General features: G+C 43.5%; 1 protein-coding gene across 1 annotated transcript in view; it reads left to right on the top strand.

Moving 5' to 3' along the window:
• Positions 1 to 20,216, top strand: part of sntb1 (syntrophin, basic 1) — a 400,503-nt gene that overhangs the window by 101,839 nt on the left and 278,448 nt on the right. The gene's annotated exons all lie outside the window — the stretch shown is intronic.

Genomic DNA, 20,216 nt, shown 5'->3' on the forward strand with positions numbered 1-20,216 from the left:
GCACTCTCCCGCCAGTTTGACCCTTCTGAGAAGGACCCGGATCCAGGTCCCATTATTCCGAGTGCTCTGGTTATAGCGCCCGTTACCTGGGAGATGGAGACCATCGTTCGGTAAGCGCTTCAGCAGGACCCTGACCCGGGTGGTGGCCCGCCATCCTGCCTGTTCGTCCCTGTGGCCGCTCGTTCCGGGGTACTCCAGTGGTCCCATTCTTCCAACCTCGCTTGCCACCCTGGCGTTCGACGCACCCTGGCTCTCTTCCGGCAACGCTTCTGGTGGCCGACACTCACTCCTTTGTCTGGGCTTGTGCTGTCTGTGCTCGCAACAAGACCCCCAACCTCAGACCCTCTGGGTTACTCCAACCCCTGCCGGTGCCACGTCGCCCCTGGTCCCATATCTCTATTGACTTTGTCTCTGGGCTTCCCCCTTCTGAGAGCAAGACGGTCATCCTCACCATCGTGGACCGTTTCTCGAAGATGGCCCACTTTGTCCCTGTGTCTAAGCTCCCCTCTGCCAAGGAAACGGCCCAGCTCATGATCGACCATGTCTTCAGGTTGCACAGGTTACCCCTGGATGTGGTTTCGGACCGGGGACCCCAGTTCTCCTCTAGGTTCTGGAGGGCCTTCTGTTCTCTCTTGGGAGCTTCTGCCAGCCTCTCGTCAGGTTTTCATCCCCAGTCAAATGGCCAGACGGAGCGTGTGAATCAAGACCTGGAGGTCGCACTCCGCTGCCTGGTGTCGGATAATCCCTCCTCTTGGTGCGGTCAACTTGCCTGGGTGGAGTACTCCCACAACTCCGTTCCTTGCTCCTCTACTGGTCTGTCCCCATTCGAGTGTGCTCTGGGCTATCAACCCCCGCTGTTTCCGGAGCAGGAGAGAGAGGTTGAGGTCCCGTCAGTTCAAGACTTTGTCCGTCGTTGCCGTCGCACCTGGAGGAGAGCCCGGTCCTCTCTCCTGCGGACAGCTGCAAGGAACCGGAAACAAGCTGACCGGCACAGGCAGCCTGCTCCTCGCTACCAACTCGGACAGGAGGTTTGGCTTTCTACCCGGGATTTGCCCCTGCGAGTGGAATCCCGAAAATTGTCCCCACGCTACGTTGGCCCTTTCAAGATCACACGCATCATCAACCCAGTAGCCGTTCGCCTCAAACTCCCCAAGACCCTTCGGGTGCACCCCACGTTCCATGTCTCTCAACTCAAGCCAGTTTCCTCCTCCCCTCTGGTGCCTCCCACAAAAGCGCCCCCCTCCTCCTCGCCTTCTCGATGGTCATGCCACCTACACCGTCCGCAGCCTGTTGAAGGTGCGTCGCTGGGGCAGGGGCCGTCGATACCTCGTTGACTGGGAGGGGTATGGACCCGAGGAGCGCTGCTGGGTTCCTAGTCGGAACATCTTCGACCTCTCCCTGATTCCTGACTTCCACCGTCAGCATCCGGAGTCGCCTAAGGGGACGTCAGGAGCCGTCCGTAGGAGGGGGGGTCCTGTCACATCCTCTGCCTCTGCATAGTCTGTGCCAACACACCCTTTCGCCCAGTGCCCTGATGACTACTTAGTTGAAAAAGACAGAAAGGGTCGAAACGTCGTATCAGCTGTTTGTTTGAAATAAAACCTGGAGCATCAAAGTGAGTTGCGAGCCATATCTTTGTCCTATATCAAAATTGTACCATAGCATGCCATTTGAAGTGAAGTGTTGTTGCTAAATTAAGGCTAAGGCTAAGTACTTTATATTCCCTAGTGATGTCTGATAGGCAAGGCAACCATCCATCACTGGATGTTTTGTCTGCAGCCTAGTTGTCACTTAAGTGGGGAAAAGGCCATTCAACCCTCATAGAAATTACAACCACTTATAACCCCTTCAGAACACTCAACAATAAAAGATTATGCTCGCACACTGCCACTTGCACGGTCAAGAGAAGTGAATGTGAAGCAACGTTTCGGTCGTGTAGACCTTCCTCAGGCATGATACAAACAAGCTGACAGTATCACTAAATACCTTCAGACAGGTACAAACCACCAATAACAATTAACATGTGATCACTTCAAAGAGAAAGCGTCTCTCTCTACCATCATTTGAAGTACAAAATTACAATAATAGAAGGAATGTTTTCAGAACAATCACATCTTCATGGATGTACATAGTAACAAATGTCATATTTATTTTATTTTATTTCTTACATCTTCATCTCACATCGATAACATCATACAGTATAGGCCATGTAAATTGTTTCTTATATGCACTCTGTCAATGTATTCAGTCAATATATTGCATATCCCATTTCCCTGTCAGCCAGGGCGATATACAGGGTACAGTGGACACACTGCACAAAGGCAAATTATTCTTCCTTCTCTTGGCAACCTTTACCATGCATGTGTATGCTACAGTGCAACATAGACTTGGCATGTTATCACAATAGGGTATTGTTGTAGAGAATCACGGGAGGCAGGGGGTGGGGGCATTCAAGTTGCTAAATCTGTTTCTGGAAAGAGAGAGAAACAAGGTGGGGGAGGGAAGTAGGAAATGAGAGAGAAACAGCACAGCAGAAATGAGGGGAAAAAGAGGAGAGACAGAGAGAAAAGTCCACACAGCGTCACATTCACTGCCAACTGACATACCTTCATTCATCAAAACTATGGTTACCCCCCGCAACAGTTCTTAGAAATAGCTCCCTGACATCCAGTAGCTCTCAGAGGCTTGTGTTCCCAGAACCAGCCTCGCTGGATGTGCTGCACATCCTTAGGTTTCCCCTGGACATTGTGGTAACTCAGACAACTCGGACAACATACCATACTGTACACTCACAAAGAGATGGGTTAGAATTGGTCTCTCTTCGCCATTGTCTTAAGCCTAATTTATGCTTTATCGTATCGGACTGCATCACTCGCCAAAAATAACAGATTTCCAGATGAAAGATTTGATGCTCAGTTGACATGGCCGTATGATGAAGTATAATTTAGGTTTAATAGGATTCTGACATAGAAGGGCTGGTTTGCCATCTACAGTAGATCCTGATGAATGGGAAGATATAAAAAAAAACTTGTGTACAGAAGAGACTGTTATATGGTCATGAATATACAGTATACTGTATGTATACTGTGTGTATATACCGATTTTTCTCTTTTTAGGGGAGAGGCCACTTGGCCTTTGGTGTTGTCCATTTTTTGAGGGCACAAAAGCCAAATGCCAGGGCAGGAAGGCCATCAAATAAAACAAGATTTTAGTCTATTGAAAGAATTAATTGAATGTAAGGGTTAAGGATGATTTTAGGGCATGCCATTTTTTTGACGGGCACAAGGCCAAACTGAGGGGCAATGACGGCCATGGCCTTCGTGGCCTCCCTGAAATTCCTGCCCTGTATTTTCTTTTCACATCTAGAGTTCAGGCCGCTACGCGGCCCTCACACTTGTGTCGCACCGCCGATCCAACCAATATGTCTGAGTCATAGTGTCGGGGGCTTTGTCAGAATACCCGTTGTACCCATCTGTCTGTGTCCCCTTTGTGTACATATATGGAGATCTCTGTATCTGTCAGTCCTTGTCCCTTTTATGCCCATATATGATGTCATCGTATATGCCCATATATTGGAATGCCCATATATGGGCATATTGGTTGGATCGGCGATTATGGACAAGTGGATATGCAAACTACTCGAAGGCGGGCACTGCACTCCCTTGAGTCCATGCCGTTTCGCGCACTGAGTTTGAAGTCAGTCGGTCCAACATATGCACATGACCATATATGGGCATAGCGGTCGGATCTGTGGCTCTGGACAACTGGATCTCTGAATCTACCAATCCCCCCACCCTCAACCCCCGGCACGTCTAGTATTATGAACTTGACTTGACCCCACAATATTAGCAGGAGATAGTAGAAAGCACAAGGTCTTTACCGTGGCCCACTGACTCACCAGGATTCTCCTTTAGAGCTCTGTGTTCTGTCCTCCTTCAGAGTAAATCACCAGACATGTTTAGGTGAGTAACTTCCCCAGTTAGATGTTGGTCCTCTCCCCCTGCTTTAATGTTGGCTCATTAGCGTGACACACTGCTCCTCTCTCTTGTGCTGCTGGGAAACACTATCTGGGTTTTAAAGTGGCCTCCTGCTGGTATTTTACTATTACCTTTTTCAGCTAACATTTGCAATATGTTTTAAAACCTAGTGGTGGATTAGGGCAAAAAAAGAATAACTGTGTCCTTTGGTGAGGAAATTCTGGTTCTAGCCTGGGACCAGACGAATTTGCCAGTGAAACATTTTTTTTGCCCTTGGTGATTTGGGTCTGGCACCGCTCCATTGTGAATCCATTTCCTGCTCCCGAAGTCTGGGGTGACCAATCAGGGCCCAGTATTCAAATATGGGAGACTGTAATTGGTAGTTGGTTGTAGGTCTAACCAATTGTCTCTAGAACCATTGTTTTGATCCCGCCCCTTGGGAAAAAAAACCTCATAGAAGCACCAGACTCATATCCACGCAGTCATATAGTGTGGCTACGCGAGGCTATTCTGGTTCTTCTTCCCCGACAGATGGATTTTAAAGTGAAAATATGGCCTGTTTATTTCCACAATGTTTTTGATGATTAAATCCCACTACTTTGCCTCATTTGAAAGTGGTAGCACAAATGCTGCTATTATTTATAGCCATTACACATATCAGAATGAGTTACATGAATATGCAACGCTGCAGCGGATGCAATTCAAAGACACATTGTGTAAAAATCCCCACCACTGATGGAAACTAAGCTGAGCCATCCCACTAAGATGGAAAACTCAGTAACTTTGTCCATGGGAGGCCATAAGTATTGCTTCAGAACAGTTCTGTTCATTGTTCATGATTTAAAAATACATTTCCCTCTATCTCCTCCTGGCTTGTAGCATAGGAGTCTATAATGTAATTTGGTTATTAGACATTTTTCTTTGTCGAACTCTTACCCAATTCAAATCTAACTGTACCCATTTATACACATTATCCTGAGAGCAGGAGCTCTACTCTCAACAGTTCCACAGTTGGAAAGCGAAGAGGAGGCAGGCAGAGAAAGTCCTGGATGGACAACATCCAGGACTTGGATGGAATGGACTGGCTGCAGCTTCTAAACCCTGCTTCGTACAGCAGAAGATCGAGAGCGCTGGAGATCCCTGACTGCCCAAGTATCCACCATGACACCCATACAGCCCCCAAGGCCATGGGAGTGAGTGAGTGAGTGAGTGAGTGAGTGAGTGAGTGAGTGAGTGAGTGAGTGAGTGAGTGAGTGAGTGAGTGAGTGAGTGAGTGAGTGAGTGAGTGAGTGAGTGAGTGAGTGAGTGAGTGAGTGAGTGAGTGTGTGTGTGAGTGAGTGAGTGAGTGAGTGAGTGAGTGAGTGACATACTATATTATAATAAAACATTTACAGGTCATTTTTGTGTAGTCATGTTCATGAGAAACAACTACACAGGCCTTTGACTCACCGTCTTGCCAGTGGACAAACGTCACTGAACGACCTCTGACCTGAGAGGTTAAGAGGGCACTGAGTCATAAGAGGAAGACATTTTGATGTTGTGTATACGATGTGTATAACGACCATATCCGCCCTGCTGTGCAGTTTTCCATTAGTAACCACCCATGATGTCACCTTCACTTCAGATCACACAACACTGCTCATTAAATGGATGGTTTGAAGATCTTTTTTTACCTTTTTTTTTTTTTAGAATTTCAGAATAACTTATTTTACCAAATGAAAATGTAAACACACAAGAATACAGAAAATGCAACGTAAGTGAGACAAAAAGGAGAAGACACTAATGACTGATGGTTCACATTATCATTTTTTATTACAAAAGGAAATACAATCTTTTATTGTTACAGTGATGAACTCCAACTGACATTTATTTGTATCTGTATAAATTGGTGTAAATTCTGAGCAGATTGTCAGAAATTACACCAACCCCAAAACACATTACAGTACATTATCTCCAATATGTATACCACAATCTGCTCAATGTTTCAAGATGTGTATTTTCTCATTTATTATTTGAACCATGCTGTTTTAATATGTAAGGGACAATCACTGACGAGCCGTGTGGTTATAGAAAGATAATGCATGACTTAACTGGTAATTGCCTCCAGTCCACAGAGTGCAATATTTTTTGATAACTGCACAGCTCGTTGAGTTGATTATGCCACTTACTAACCAATTCAAATACAAGTGGTGTTCATTTATATTTTGGAGGCAATGCCCTCGTTATTATATTTTTTTGTGTTGGTACTACCTTGGAATAAATGTCACCCCTTCATCGTACGATGGTGTTGCATGCTAAAAATAACTACAAGCTCACAACATGTCCCGATACTTTGTGAGTCTGTTTAGTCAATGTGACTGTTTTGACTTGTGTGGTGCCTGGTGGGGATAGAAACTGTTCCTGAACCAGCTACATGCACGCACGCACGCACGCACGCACGCACGCACGCACGCACGCACGCACGCACGCACGCACGCACGCACGCACGCACGCACGCACGCACGCACGCACGCACGCACGCACGCACGCACGCACGCACGCACGCACGCACGCACACACACACACACACACACACACACACACACACACACACACACACAATTGCCAATTTCTCTCTCACTGTCGTATCCTTTTTAAGGTGAGATTAATTCTACCTTCCATCTTTCAGTGTGAAGGGCCCGAGAGGATAAACCATTTAAACACAGTTTTCCTGGATCATGTAATGCGTGTGCACGAACACACACACACACACACACACACACACACACACACACACACACACACACACACACACACACACACACACACACACACACACACACACACACACACACACACACACACACACACACTCATGACCACGCATACACACGCAAACACGAACACATGAAGTCAGGCCCCATGGGTATCTCTCTATGCTAGTGGTAGAAGGCAATGATCACCAGGGACAGAGGTTGGGTCATTAGAATAGCAGTTATAGAGGGAAGAATAATAACACCTCAAGAGAGTGAGAGAGAGAGAGAGAGAGAGAGAGAGAGAGAGAGAGAGAGAGAGAGAGAGAGAGAGAGAGAGAGGGAGTCTGCATGTAAAAAAAAGATTATATACCCTCCCAGTCATACATAGCTCGATCCATCCATCCATCAGGTATTGTCAGGGTGCGGTTTTGTTACTTTTCATTTAAAATAATTTCAGGTTCTAACAGGCCTGTAATGTAACTTGTATATTGAATTGTCCAGCTGACAAGGTGTCATTCTACATTATATTAAGAGCTGCACAGCAGTTTCACCACTACAGTGACTTTAGTTTTTAGTTTTCTGCTTCAATGATTAAAATAGGCTACATGTTACATAACATAATACAGTATCATAGAAATATCAAGGATAGCACCGAAAATTCCCCTCCATTGTGGTTGGTCTCGGCAGACAATGTCTAGATGAACCCATATACATCAACAACAATAATACTTTGACTATTTACAACATTTCTAATAAAATAACTTACAAAATGTAGCTACATATCATGCAAAACATTATCACTAAAACAAGGACCCTCCCTCCATTGCCAGTCTCCTGAGTTTAGGCCAACTCTTGGCCCTTTTCTACCACCTTAAAGATATACGTTCAAGCTTTTTTGGTTTGATGCACGTTTTTGCACATGTGAAAGCAAATGGGAATTTCTCCTTTGTCATTTTCCTTTATACTTTCAGAGAGTTAAACACCAGATTTGACTGTGTAATACTGTAGATATACTGTACTCTATAAGTATTGAGAAACTATAAGTAACCTGTATCATCCTATAAAGAGATGTTATCTTAGGATGAATATGGGTAAGCCAAACTTAAGCTATTTGTTTTAGCTCGAGTAACTAATGCATATTGACAGAGATTTACCATATAAGGCCATGGATATTAATATCATGACACAGTTGCTAGCAGCCCTGTGCCTTGGCAACTGAGCCAGCCAGGCAAAATGTTACTCATGTGAAACTGAAAACATTCAGTGCCAGCAGATCACTGCTGATTAAGGCTAATAGTTTGCTCTATGGTGACCCCGTTTCTCTGCGTTTCCCAGAGTACAAACGGCATACATTGTAAAATGTTATTAAGCCACTTAATCATTTCCAGCCACTGGGTATGGTCATAATGCCCTTCAGGAGGAGCTAGATGGCTAGCTGTATACCTTCAGGAGCTAGCCTGCTTGTTTGATTTCTTTCTTTCTGTTCTCTGTGACTTTAGCCAAAGTTAATTAAAGCATCCATGTGTCATCATAGTTTGGCCAATGCCTCTCTACCCCCCCTCCATCTCCCCTACAGATGCTGGCTTGGTAGTGATGGGAACCATGCTGCTGTACCTATTACTGTAGGGTGACACCAACAGAGACTACAGCTTTACTCTTTTGTACATTATTATGTTAACATACAGCAGACAGCACTCTATGTGTTGGCTTACTTGCTTCACTCTTGGACTGTAGCCTACTCAGGCACACATGAGTGCAAGTCCCCCCCAACACACACACACGCACACACACACACACACACACACACACACACACACACACACACACACACACACACACACACACACACACACACACACACACACACACACACACACACACACACACACACACACACACACACACACACACACACACACACACACACACACACACACACACACACTTGTGCTTCCATTCTTGTGAGGACATTGAACTGATGTCCTACATTTATTCCCTAAACTCTAACCCTATTTATTTATTCTTGACCACCACCATGTGCCATGATAGTCTAATTCACACACTACCCGGGTTCACCATAGGAATAATGTAGGAAAAACCTCTCAGTACACGACTCTTAGAAGTAGAAGAATACATACTGTACAGTACTAAATGCAGAAACACAAATGTAGGGAAACACTCTCATGTAGGATATCTAATTTACAGTGGATGTTGGTGAGATCTTGTCAGTAGCCAAGCACATATGGAGACACTTCAGAGAGCACAAAGGCTTTTCCAACACACCAAGTTTTCTCAGGGTCAGTACAAACGTGCACGCACGCACGCACACACACACACACACACACACACACACACACACACACACACACACACACACACACACACACACACACACACACACATACACACACACACACACACACACACACACACACACACACACACACACACACACACACACACACGTATCTCTTAAAAAGGTACAGGACGACTAGCAGTGTTGAAACCATTTCAATGTGTAGAGAAGCTAAACAATGCTCTTTGTTCATTGGGAACAGGGTTTTCACTTCAATGCCAATAGTATCTTTCTCTCTCTATTTCCTCTATGTTCTTTTTCTCTCTCTTCGATCCATATGCCATCTGTTCATTAATCTCTGTCTCCAATTCTCTCCATCTCTCATTAGTTTTCTCTCTCTGTCTCTCTTGTTAACCAATGAGCCATCTGTCTTTGCTAGCATTGACGCAGACACAGAAGATATGATTTTAGTAACAATGCCACAGTGCTTGTCGCACTGTAGCTGTCGAAATGGGGAGAAGCTGCTTTGGGATTTTCCCCCAATGTCTAGACGGCCATGAAAAGGCTGAATCTGAGTTAAACAGCAAGGGTAACCATTAGCTCACAGCCCCACTCCTCTCCTTTGCACTTCCAGATTCAAGTACACGTACAACACACATAGGCACCCGCTTTTACACCTCCCTCCTCCCCACCCGCGCCCAGAGGAGGTCCGATCTACGCTTGCTTCTGAGAAGGGAGGAAGTTTGGATGTAAACTAAAGCAGCGATATGGGCCAGATCTTAGCATGAGGTCACCCTATGCTTGTTTCTCTCCATTTGGTTGTGATAAAGGTGCAGAGTGGGCCCCATGCTAGACACTGTAGGTAAACAGCATGTTTGATGATCAAAGCTCAAAGCTGTTCATGTGTGTAGGCCAGTGGTTTTCAAACTTTTTGTGGAGTTAGGAGGTTTTGTTCATCATTGATAAGAACAACTTTTTAATACTTTTCATTGGTTCAATATTTTTTTAATCAACACACAGACGTAAAGGGTGTTCAATAGCACCGATTTATGGAAAAAATGCAAAAGCTGAAAAATGGAGTTAGTGCTGTCCGGTTTCTGCCGGACAGCAACGATATATTGCATAATGTGTGGTTGTCACAAAATACCAAGGCACACCAGGACTTGTCCCACGGCACACCAGTGCTCATTGGCACCCTGTGTAGTGTGGTGTGTTCTATATTTGCATGACACTGTATAGTAGGCTATGTCAATACTTTGGATCCAATTTACATTAAAAGTACACTCTTTGTAGTTTCTATGGTAGAGTTTAATAATTCTATCCTGGACAATGGTTTGATACAGTACAAATGATGATACCACAACATGTTATAATACCTTGACAAACAGGATACCCTGTGTGCATTAATGCAATGGTTTGCATTCCACTTTCTATTTCATGGCCTGAGTTCTATTTTAGAGTCTCCCATGCAGTATATTTGGTCCCCATCTGGTGATTGGCCAGACATCTTATATTTTCATTTTTACCATTGTTTGATTTGTTAGTATAATTTATTGCTGACATTTATCGTCATGTACAAAAAAATCAGCTGGTCAAAAACGTCACAGATGTGAAATTCACCTGGCGTTCTTTCAATCTTTGAAAGGTTTTCAGAGATACAAGATTTCTGTAGGGCACATTAAGCTTCTCGCTGTATCCCTGTGTGGTGTGTTAAATTTCTCTTGGTGTCAAAGCCAATCAGTCAGTGTTATACTTATACTGCATGATCAATGGCACTACCAAGGGAGAATTGCATCATACCACAGTCCATTTAGTTTGAAAGGGGAAAAAGTCTGACTGTTCCCCACAGTGCAGGTGTATCATATAGTCTGTCAGCGTTGTTTGAACGAAGAACACTGCACACTAGAAGATTTCTACACAGTGTGCAATGTTATTGAGCGGACAGGGGATATTTCCCAGGGCAAGCTCCATGCAGAGGAGGCCATGACATTTTCAATACAAGACTGGGTCAAAGACTCAGTATTTGGTTGGATGGATTAGTGTGCAATTTGTAAAGGCATCGATACTCTCAAAGAAACCATAGCTGGCAAAAATAGTTTGACTCAATGACCCCGTAGAAGTCTATCTGGACAACGTAAATACAAGTGTCAATATTATATTTGATCTAAATATTTTATATTTTATATATTTTATTCTGCAAAAGAAATCTTAGCACAGTTACACAACCATCATTAACCATTATAAGAGCAGGGAGATAGATATACAACTAGAAAAAGTGCTCCTCGGAGCACAGGTCTCCGCCAGGTCAGGTACGTTATTGTGGCCTCCTGGTGGCGCTATAATAGGCCAATGTGAAAAGGGTGCCATTTATTCTTAGGTCTTTCACGGCAATCAGACACTGCATTCATGATTTGAGGCATTTTGTTCCAAAAATGTGTTTTGCTAAATTAGACCTGCTGGTGCCAATGTGAAAAGGGTGGCATTTCTTCCTCGGCCTAGTGGGAATGTGCGTGTGAAAATTCACGGAAATCGCAAGCTGGGTGCATAGTTTTAGGCTTTTTGTTCAAAACGGACCAATCCTGCAAACTTTGGAAGCCAACCATAGGCAATGAGGATGGAATATGGGAAATCGGACAGATTTGTGTTGATCACATGACTATAGAGATACTGTGTACCGATTTGCATGACGTTTGGATAAAATCTGTAGGAGTAATGTAAAAAAAAAGGGTTTTGCACAAATCGGCCTCCTGGTGGCGCTATAACAGGCCCATGTGAAAAAATGGGGGGCAGAGGTTCTGAATTGGCATCCAGGGAGTGTGTGTGCACAGTTTCGGTGCGACCGGGCCAACGGTGCCAGAGATTAGCTGCTAACACACAGACAGGACACACGGACGGACGGACGGACGGACAGACAGGGGCGAAAACATACTCTCTCGCCATGCCTTTCGGCCTGGCGGAGACAATAACAACCCCCATGGGGAAGCAGATTGGTGCTGGGGTGGTGGTGGGAGCAAACAGGCACATACCAACTGTCCATGCAGGGACACTGACAGCAGGATGAAGAACGATGACTGAGGAGTGTTTAAATAACCCACCAATTGGTTAGCTGATTGCCACGTCAGTGTATGACACATCTATGACACATCCGTATACACCCACCTAGTGTGAAACCTCTCGAGTGTATCTGCCTGAACTAGCAGGCTACACATAATTTCTTTGCTAGCTTACACAGCTACACAGTAAAACCCCGCCACAATTTTAATGGGTTTGTCTATGGACCTCCGCAGCTTGGAGATATTGGTTGAGATCCTTTTCAATCGTCTCTCTGCTTGCTTGACTTTAGCTTCGCTGTTTTTCGAAGAAGCTGCTGAAACGTTTCTCTTGCCTCGTACCAGGAACCCCTGTCTCATCTCTAGCTGCTGCAGCTGATGGATGGGGCCGGGGCCTGTGTCTGCTGACACTACTTGTTGAGCCATGTTCTCCAGTTCTGCAGTAGCTCTTGCCTTCACCCTCTCTTCTTTAATGTATGTGGTTTTGAACCAAGGTTCAACAAGAGAAGCCATGTCAAGCAGTTCCTTTGCGGTCTAGTCATCATAATTCTCATTTAAATAGTTTAGAATGGCCTCTTTGATGGTGGTGGTGAGCTTAGTGTCATCATCCTGAGGCTAGAGTATCTGGTTATTGAAAAGATAGAGGACCGGTTTCAAGTGGGAAACACTTGTGTACTACTCCCCAGAGTAGGCATCTGTAAGCTCCATGAGAAGAGCGCCTTGTTCATTGTTCTTGCAGTACGCCAACTGCTCGCTCCACTTGGGGTAGCTCTCTCTTTGCCCACATGTGTAAATAAAGGAGAGGATTTATGTAACATAATATTATATAATACACTTTATAGGACAGGTAACACACATATATATATATTGTTATATTTGATATAAATTCAGATCTAAATCTGAATTTGGAGAAAAAAATCATGACTTTTGAAAATTGTTTACATTGTCAGTTGGTGTATTCTGGACTTGTAGCTTTTAAACTAGTTTTTAAAATCTCAGTAACTCAATTACAGACATTTGTTTGTTTGTTAGGATGAACACATTTCCATACATTACTTCTCCTGACAGCAGTTTAAAATGTATCTTGCATTTATCCCATCACAAACATTACCACGCCTCATTACACTGGATGTTTTGCACAACACGTTGTTTGGAAATGGTTTCAATTCCTTTACCACAACCAACAAGCTTATACTTGCATTACTGCTGTGCTTGTCAGTAAAAAAACAAACAAAACAAATAAAAACAAATAAACACACCATTCAGATTTCAAATTACTAATTTCAGCAGATAGACCGAGCTCTAAATACCATTTGTGGCAAGTTAGGGGTTTAAGAAATTCGTTTTCTTTGGTAGCAAATAGCTCATATTGACACCCCTATTCACCCAAGCTTTGAACATAAACATGCACATCACATCAGCCGTTTTGAAATGCCAAATCAATAAGGGAATCTATCATTTATGGCACAAACCCTTAAGTATAAATAAACATAATTCTGATCAGAATCTATGGATTAGAGCATAACACTAGGGTTCATGCCATTCATTCCGATCTTGCAGTTTTTAAGTCACTCTGGATAAGAGCATCTGCTAAATTCCTAAATTGTAAATTGTGGTCTCTGGAGGCCAAAACACTGTAAGCATGTCCAATCATTCAGCTCAATTGCAAGGATGTTGTTCATGACGTTATCCGTGATCACACAGACTCACTAGGTGATTTTCACTCAGTCCCACGACTCAAGAGCTTCTCTGAGACCTCTGGCTATACTTTCTCTTGTGTGGTCATCTGGGAAATAGCCTGTCTGTAAACACTGACTGCAGAGTGTCCAGTCTTGGATGAAGTGTATTGTCTGGCTCATAGGGATGTATCGTTTGGCTCGTACACATACAGTATCTGCACCTTGTGGATTTCTTCCTCTACTCTGGTCTGACACTCTTGATAAACAAAACGAGGCAAGTCGACTTGAGTTAAGGATTTTGGCTTGGCATTATGTACCTTGGGTTGAGTGTTGGTAGTGGTGGTACCAACTCACGAAACCCCCGTTTATCGAGCGTATAAATTGGAGCCATGCCTGTGCAGAAGTAAGTTTTTAAAGGCAGCTATTATCTTGTTCCATCTTAATGATTCTTTGATGGTGAGCAAAAGCCTCTCGCAATGTCTTAGTCTGGTGTTTATTTTGAGAATTTGACTGTATTTTTCTGGCTCCAATCCGTAGACTCTCTATCTGTATTGTGTAAAATGATTCTCGCGTAGGTGGTAACAGAGATTAGTGTTTGAGTCTGTTGTGGGGACCGGTCTGCAGCATAATTTGCCTAAATAGGTTAGTGGTGTTTGAGTCTATTGTGGGGACCAGTCTGTGACGTAATTTGCCTAAATAGGTTAGTGGTGTTTGAGTCTGTTGTGGGGACCGGTCTGCGACATAATTGGCAAAGTAGGCTACTGTTTTCTGGTCTGTGTCATTTCATACCCAAACCAGGTCCATATGACACAACTAGCCCCTCGTTCAAGGTAAAAGCTCCCTATTTAGTCTTGGCTGGTCAGCGTCCTTCTCACCCCAGCACTTGACTGTTTGTGCTAACTTGCGCTTCATTCCAGCTTGCAATGAAGCGCAAGCTGGTCAATAAACAGACGCTGCAAATAGTTGTCACTTTCTCCAAAGGCCAGCCAATGAGGGCTCGCAATGGCTTCTCATATCCTCTCAGAATATGGCATTTAAACAACTAGGCAGTAGCCAGCATATGGCATCTAAACATACAATGTCTATGGTAGTCTTAATCACTATACGGATGCGATACTGTGTTCGGCCGCTGTATATATCTCTATGGTAAATCTGTGGCGCTGTTCCTCACTCGGCCAGCCAATCAAAGGGCTAGCTCAGTTTTGCAGAAGCGGCTTGTTTGGTGTTTATGTGGACAGGATCACAGACTGGCAAATATGGTTTTATTTAAGAAAATGGTTATGGGACTTTTTTGGACTGCATTTGAAACGCAGCTGTTTGTGTTCATGTATGTGTGAGTGGAAAAGATCGGATAGAGTAGATGGGATCTAAACCCGGACTGAACTGTAAACAGACCCGGACCAGTTTGGAAACACTATCATGAGGATTCAGTGATCATTGCGTCTGTTTTATCACCCAAAAACACTGGTAAGTTGCTTGTTTAGATGAATGAAACGTTGAATGATGGATAAAAAATGTGCACGTCGTCTTGGCTCCGTTTAAACTGCGCGCATACTTATCAGTGTGACGTCTGATAAGCCGTCTATTTGATTGGTGAATGTCCCAAACAACACAGTTTACAGACACCACCCCTCCCCCGTCTGACGACATTGGCAGTTTTTACTGTTATGAGTTGGTAGGCCGCTGAGCTGGTATGACTCATGTTTTTTTTTGTGAGGTCAGGCAAACACCTACGCTTCCACAAAGCCACCACAGAGGGACACAGAAAGGGCTTTGAACAATGACCCAACTAGCAGGTCAACTGTCTTTATGTCAGGGTGAGTGTCGAGTAGGAATGCAAATGCAGACATGGCAGGCAAGGTTCAAAATCAAAGTATTTATTAAAGTAAACTGAGGTTCCAAAAACAGGCAAACAAAGGCAGGTCTAATATAAGACTTAAAGCAGACTCACAGCCCAACACTTACTAACCTAACACATGTCTCGTCGACCAACACACACGGATGGAAACATGGGTATATAGACAGGGAACCAACTAGACACAGGTGAACTCAAAATACAATCAACTCAGGATAGGCTGGGGCAAACAGGACACAGGTGAGTATAGGGTTAACAAATATTCAGGGTGGAGACAGAGGTAATGGCAAACAAGGATAGACAGGAAGCACAAGAACAGTACTACAAAATAAGATACACATAAACACATGGGAATTTATAGACTTACAGAACTACAACACCTAAACACTATATATAGAACATAATAGTATTTTTGGACAAGATCTTTGCACAACCTCCTTGCACAAATTGTACGTTTTTGGATTGTACTTAGCTTACAGGTGTTATGTTCATCCTTCAGCTGCACAAATTCTGTATATCTTCGGTCACTAATTTATTGTAGTCCCCTTTCTTACATCTGACAAAGATGAGACCCACCACATGTACACACACACACGCACAGACGCATACACACACACGCACACACACACACACTTGTGTCTTTCAGACATGTTCACCACTTAAAGGAGTAGTTCACCCTAAAAATGACTTATTTTCGATCAATTACACACCCCATGAAGTCTTGAATTCGTGGAGATTTCTTTGTTTTTTTCGCATTCCTAAGCCAATAATTTCCATGACCGGCGGACTCTCCAGTAGGAGACTCAATGGAGACTCTTTTGTGTCTCCTACCGGAGACATTAGCATCTTTCCACCGGTCATCAAATTATTGGCTTAGGAATGTCACAAAAACTAGAAAATCTCGGGGTGAACTACTCCTTTAAGCCCTATACTCGTACGACGAATAGCGAAAATAGCCGATTTACAGTACAAGTTTAAAACAAGTAGCATCGCGACATGGAAATCTTCACTTTTTTAAACAATATTATTAATGTGCTTTTAAAAACCCCTATATGACTCAACTCATAGACATTTCTCAGAACTTTGAACTTTCATATAACAAATACCTTCATATGTCTGTTCACTTTTTCAATGGAAACCAGGTGATAAGCTAGCCACTCTATGGCCACTCTATCGCCACTCTATGGCGAGCTGCAGGATAGGGTGAGCACCTTCAGCCAGAGGCTCACTCTCCCCCCGAACATGCACACTGAGCGGTACAGACTCTCATTCATGCCAACTGCCATCAGACTCTACAATGCTTGAGAACTCTCCCTAAATGCATGTTGTCGACCCTGGTCTATGCTGTGTCCATCTGTTTCGTTGTGTTTTTGTTTGTCTGTTGTTTACTTATTTATTGTTACACTGTGCTGCTGTGACACCACAATTTCCCTTTGGGGATTAATAAAGTATTTCTCATCTCATCGTCTATCCCTGGTAAACATATAATAACATTTTACTGTTCCAAATTGGAGCAATCTCACTTTAAAAAACCCTATATGACTCAACTCATAGACATTTCTCAGAACTTTGATCTTTCATCTAACAAATACCTTTGTATGTCTGTTCACTTTTTCAATGGAAACCAGGTGAGAGGGTCATAGTCTATCACTGATAAACATATTATAAAAGTATACTGTTCCTAATTGAATTAATGTCACTTTAAAATCACCTATACGACTCACGTAATACATAGACATTTCTCAGAACTTTGAACTTCCGTCTAACAAACACCTTCATATGTCTTTTCAGTTTTTCAATGGAAACCAGGTGAGAAGGTCATGTCTATCACTGATAAACATATTATAAAGGTTTATTGTTCCAAATTGAATCAATGTCACTTTAAAATCATCGTCCCATACGACTCAACAGTAACACATAGAAATGTCTCAGAACTTTGAACTTCGTTCTAACAAATACCTTCATATGTCTGTTCACTTTTTCAATGGAAACCATGTGAGAAGGTCATAGTCTATCACTGGTAAACATATGATAACATCTTACTGTTCCAAATTGGATTAATGTCACTTTAAAATCACCTTCACAATTATGTTACATGTGGGAGGTAGCTATGATTTTGTGCAACATGTGCACATTTCTGACTACCTCCAAATAGACAAGGCCCACACTAGGTCCCCACTCTTCCTGTATCCCTTGGAGCATGGTGGAGTGGAGTCTGTTACATGTGAGCATGTAACACATACAATAAGTCTCTGAATCCGTTCAGAATTACCCCATTCTTTGACATATTCGCTTTCCTCCACATTTGTGTTGCCTTCATGCACATTTCCTGTCTACATCTACATGCGTCCGTACATGCATATGACTAGAATATTGCCTTGGGGTGTGACTTGCTTGAAATAAACAATAAAGCATAAAGAACAATACATGTGCCACTGCCAGACTCAACTTCTTTGTTCTGTTTGTGATTTCTCGGCGCAAACGCCCAAAGAGCACGCCACGCACATTCGAACTCAAGTGGTTTCAATCAAACTTAAATACCGTGAAAAGATAGCTCAGGACAATACTACCTCGTCACGACTTTGTTCCTCTGGGTATAAGAAATGGAACATTCTCAGCGTTTCTCCCACCATATCCCTTTGGATCTGTGAAATGACCGATGTCTTTCTATCATCATAATCATCATACTGCACAGCCCTATTCAAGGAAATGAAAGATCATCTGTTACTCACTGCTTGATTGTGTATGTTTCCTCTCATACTTGCACAAATCAATTAGATTATTTTTCGCTTCACGCCAGTGTGACATTAAATCTGGATCAGAGTGTAAAATGGATTATGGACATCATGGACCTCTCCTTCCTATTGTACTGTAGATTTTTAAGTGGGCCTTGACCTTTATCAGGGCCCACTTAAAAATCTTGAAAGCATTTGTGGCCCACCCATCTGACCACATACACATCTGACCAGTGTGTATGTGTGTGTGCACGCGCACACACACACACACACACACACACACACACACACACACACACACACACACACACACACACACACACACACACACACACACACACACACACACGCACACACGCACACACACACACAAACACCCACACACAAATTAATAATAATATAATAATTATAATATAATAATAATGATTAATTAAAAGAGCTACAAAGTGCCGAAGGGCCAATTTGTCCTACTGGTTTTGGCAGAGTCACCAAAGTCAGTAGGATTTGTCCTGAATTCTGCTCCTGAATCCTTTTGGAAATTTTATATTTTGAATTAAGGGTGGAAAGGTCATAGCAATCTGGCAATCTGCATTTTAAGATGCGGCTTGTGTGTAAATTGAAATGTTTCATCTATATGATGAAAACACAATGTGAAAATAAAATAGTCAAATTAAAAAAGGCTGAGGGTGTCGTGTATTTGAGGCAGTAAACTGCGTGTTATCAGGCCTAGCTGGTTGTAACAAAGTAGAGGAGAAGAAGACGTCAGGTTTCCAGGTTCTGATCATGATTCGGTTTATTCAGCATTCAAGTACAACAGCATAGCAGAAGAACCAGGAGCCCTCTCCTCCACGCAGCCCTTCGGCTGGTGGGAGTGTGACCAGTCCTGAGTCACATTTTCATATCACCTTTTAAACTGTAGGTTCACATTTACAATACAGGTGGGTGGGGGTCAGAGAATCCCCCCACCTGTTGAGCAATTCCTTTCATCAGTGTAGCAACTGCATGCCCGGAAGCCTAGACCTGATGTCTTCAGGTTAAACAATGGAGATGTAAATCACACTTCACACCCCTGCACTCTAGGCTATCAGCCACATGTTCTTGATTTTCTATGCAAACACCAGGCTGGGTCACTCACAACCAGTGGTGTAAATGGCCTGGATTCGCTTTGGGAACCCTACTGGTCACACGCACGCGTGCATGTGTGACCAGTTTGGTCACACATGCACGCGTGTGACCAAACTGGTCAAAGGAACACACACACACACACACACACACACACACACACACACACACACACACACACACACACACACACACACACACACACACACACACACACACACACGCATTTTGATTAAAACATATTAGTCTCAAACAATCTGCCCTTTTTATTTATTATTTTTGTATATAATTTGTTAACTTTTTAGGTGATGGTTCTTCATGATGGACAGTTGAGTGTGATTGTGTAACTTTAGAGAGATCGTGAAGATACTGAAGCTAATTTCTCGCTTCCGTCAGTACAGCCTACGCATGTGTGGTTGATATTTATGATGAAAAAATTGATTTGAAATTCGATGGATTTCATCAGATAAGACCACAGAGCCTAGCAGAGGAGAGGAGAGGAGAGGTGACGTGTGTGTGTGTGTGTGTGTGTGTGTGTGTGTGTGTGTGTGTGTGTGTGTGTGTGTGTGTGTGTGTGTGTGTGTGTGTGTGTGTGTGTGTGTGTGTGTGTGTGTGTGTGTGAGAGTGTGTGTGTGTGTGAGTCTGTGTGTGTGAGTCTGTGAGTCTGTGAGTCTGTGCGCATGCGTGCGTGTGTGTGTGCGTGTGTGTGTGTGTGTGTGTGTGTGTGAGTCTGTGAGTCTGTGCACGTGCGTGCGTGCGTGCGTGCG

This window comes from Gymnoscopelus braueri (genome assembly GCF_963280865.1).
Source record: "Gymnoscopelus braueri genome assembly, chromosome: 4".
Classification (NCBI taxonomy): domain Eukaryota; kingdom Metazoa; phylum Chordata; class Actinopteri; order Myctophiformes; family Myctophidae; genus Gymnoscopelus; species Gymnoscopelus braueri.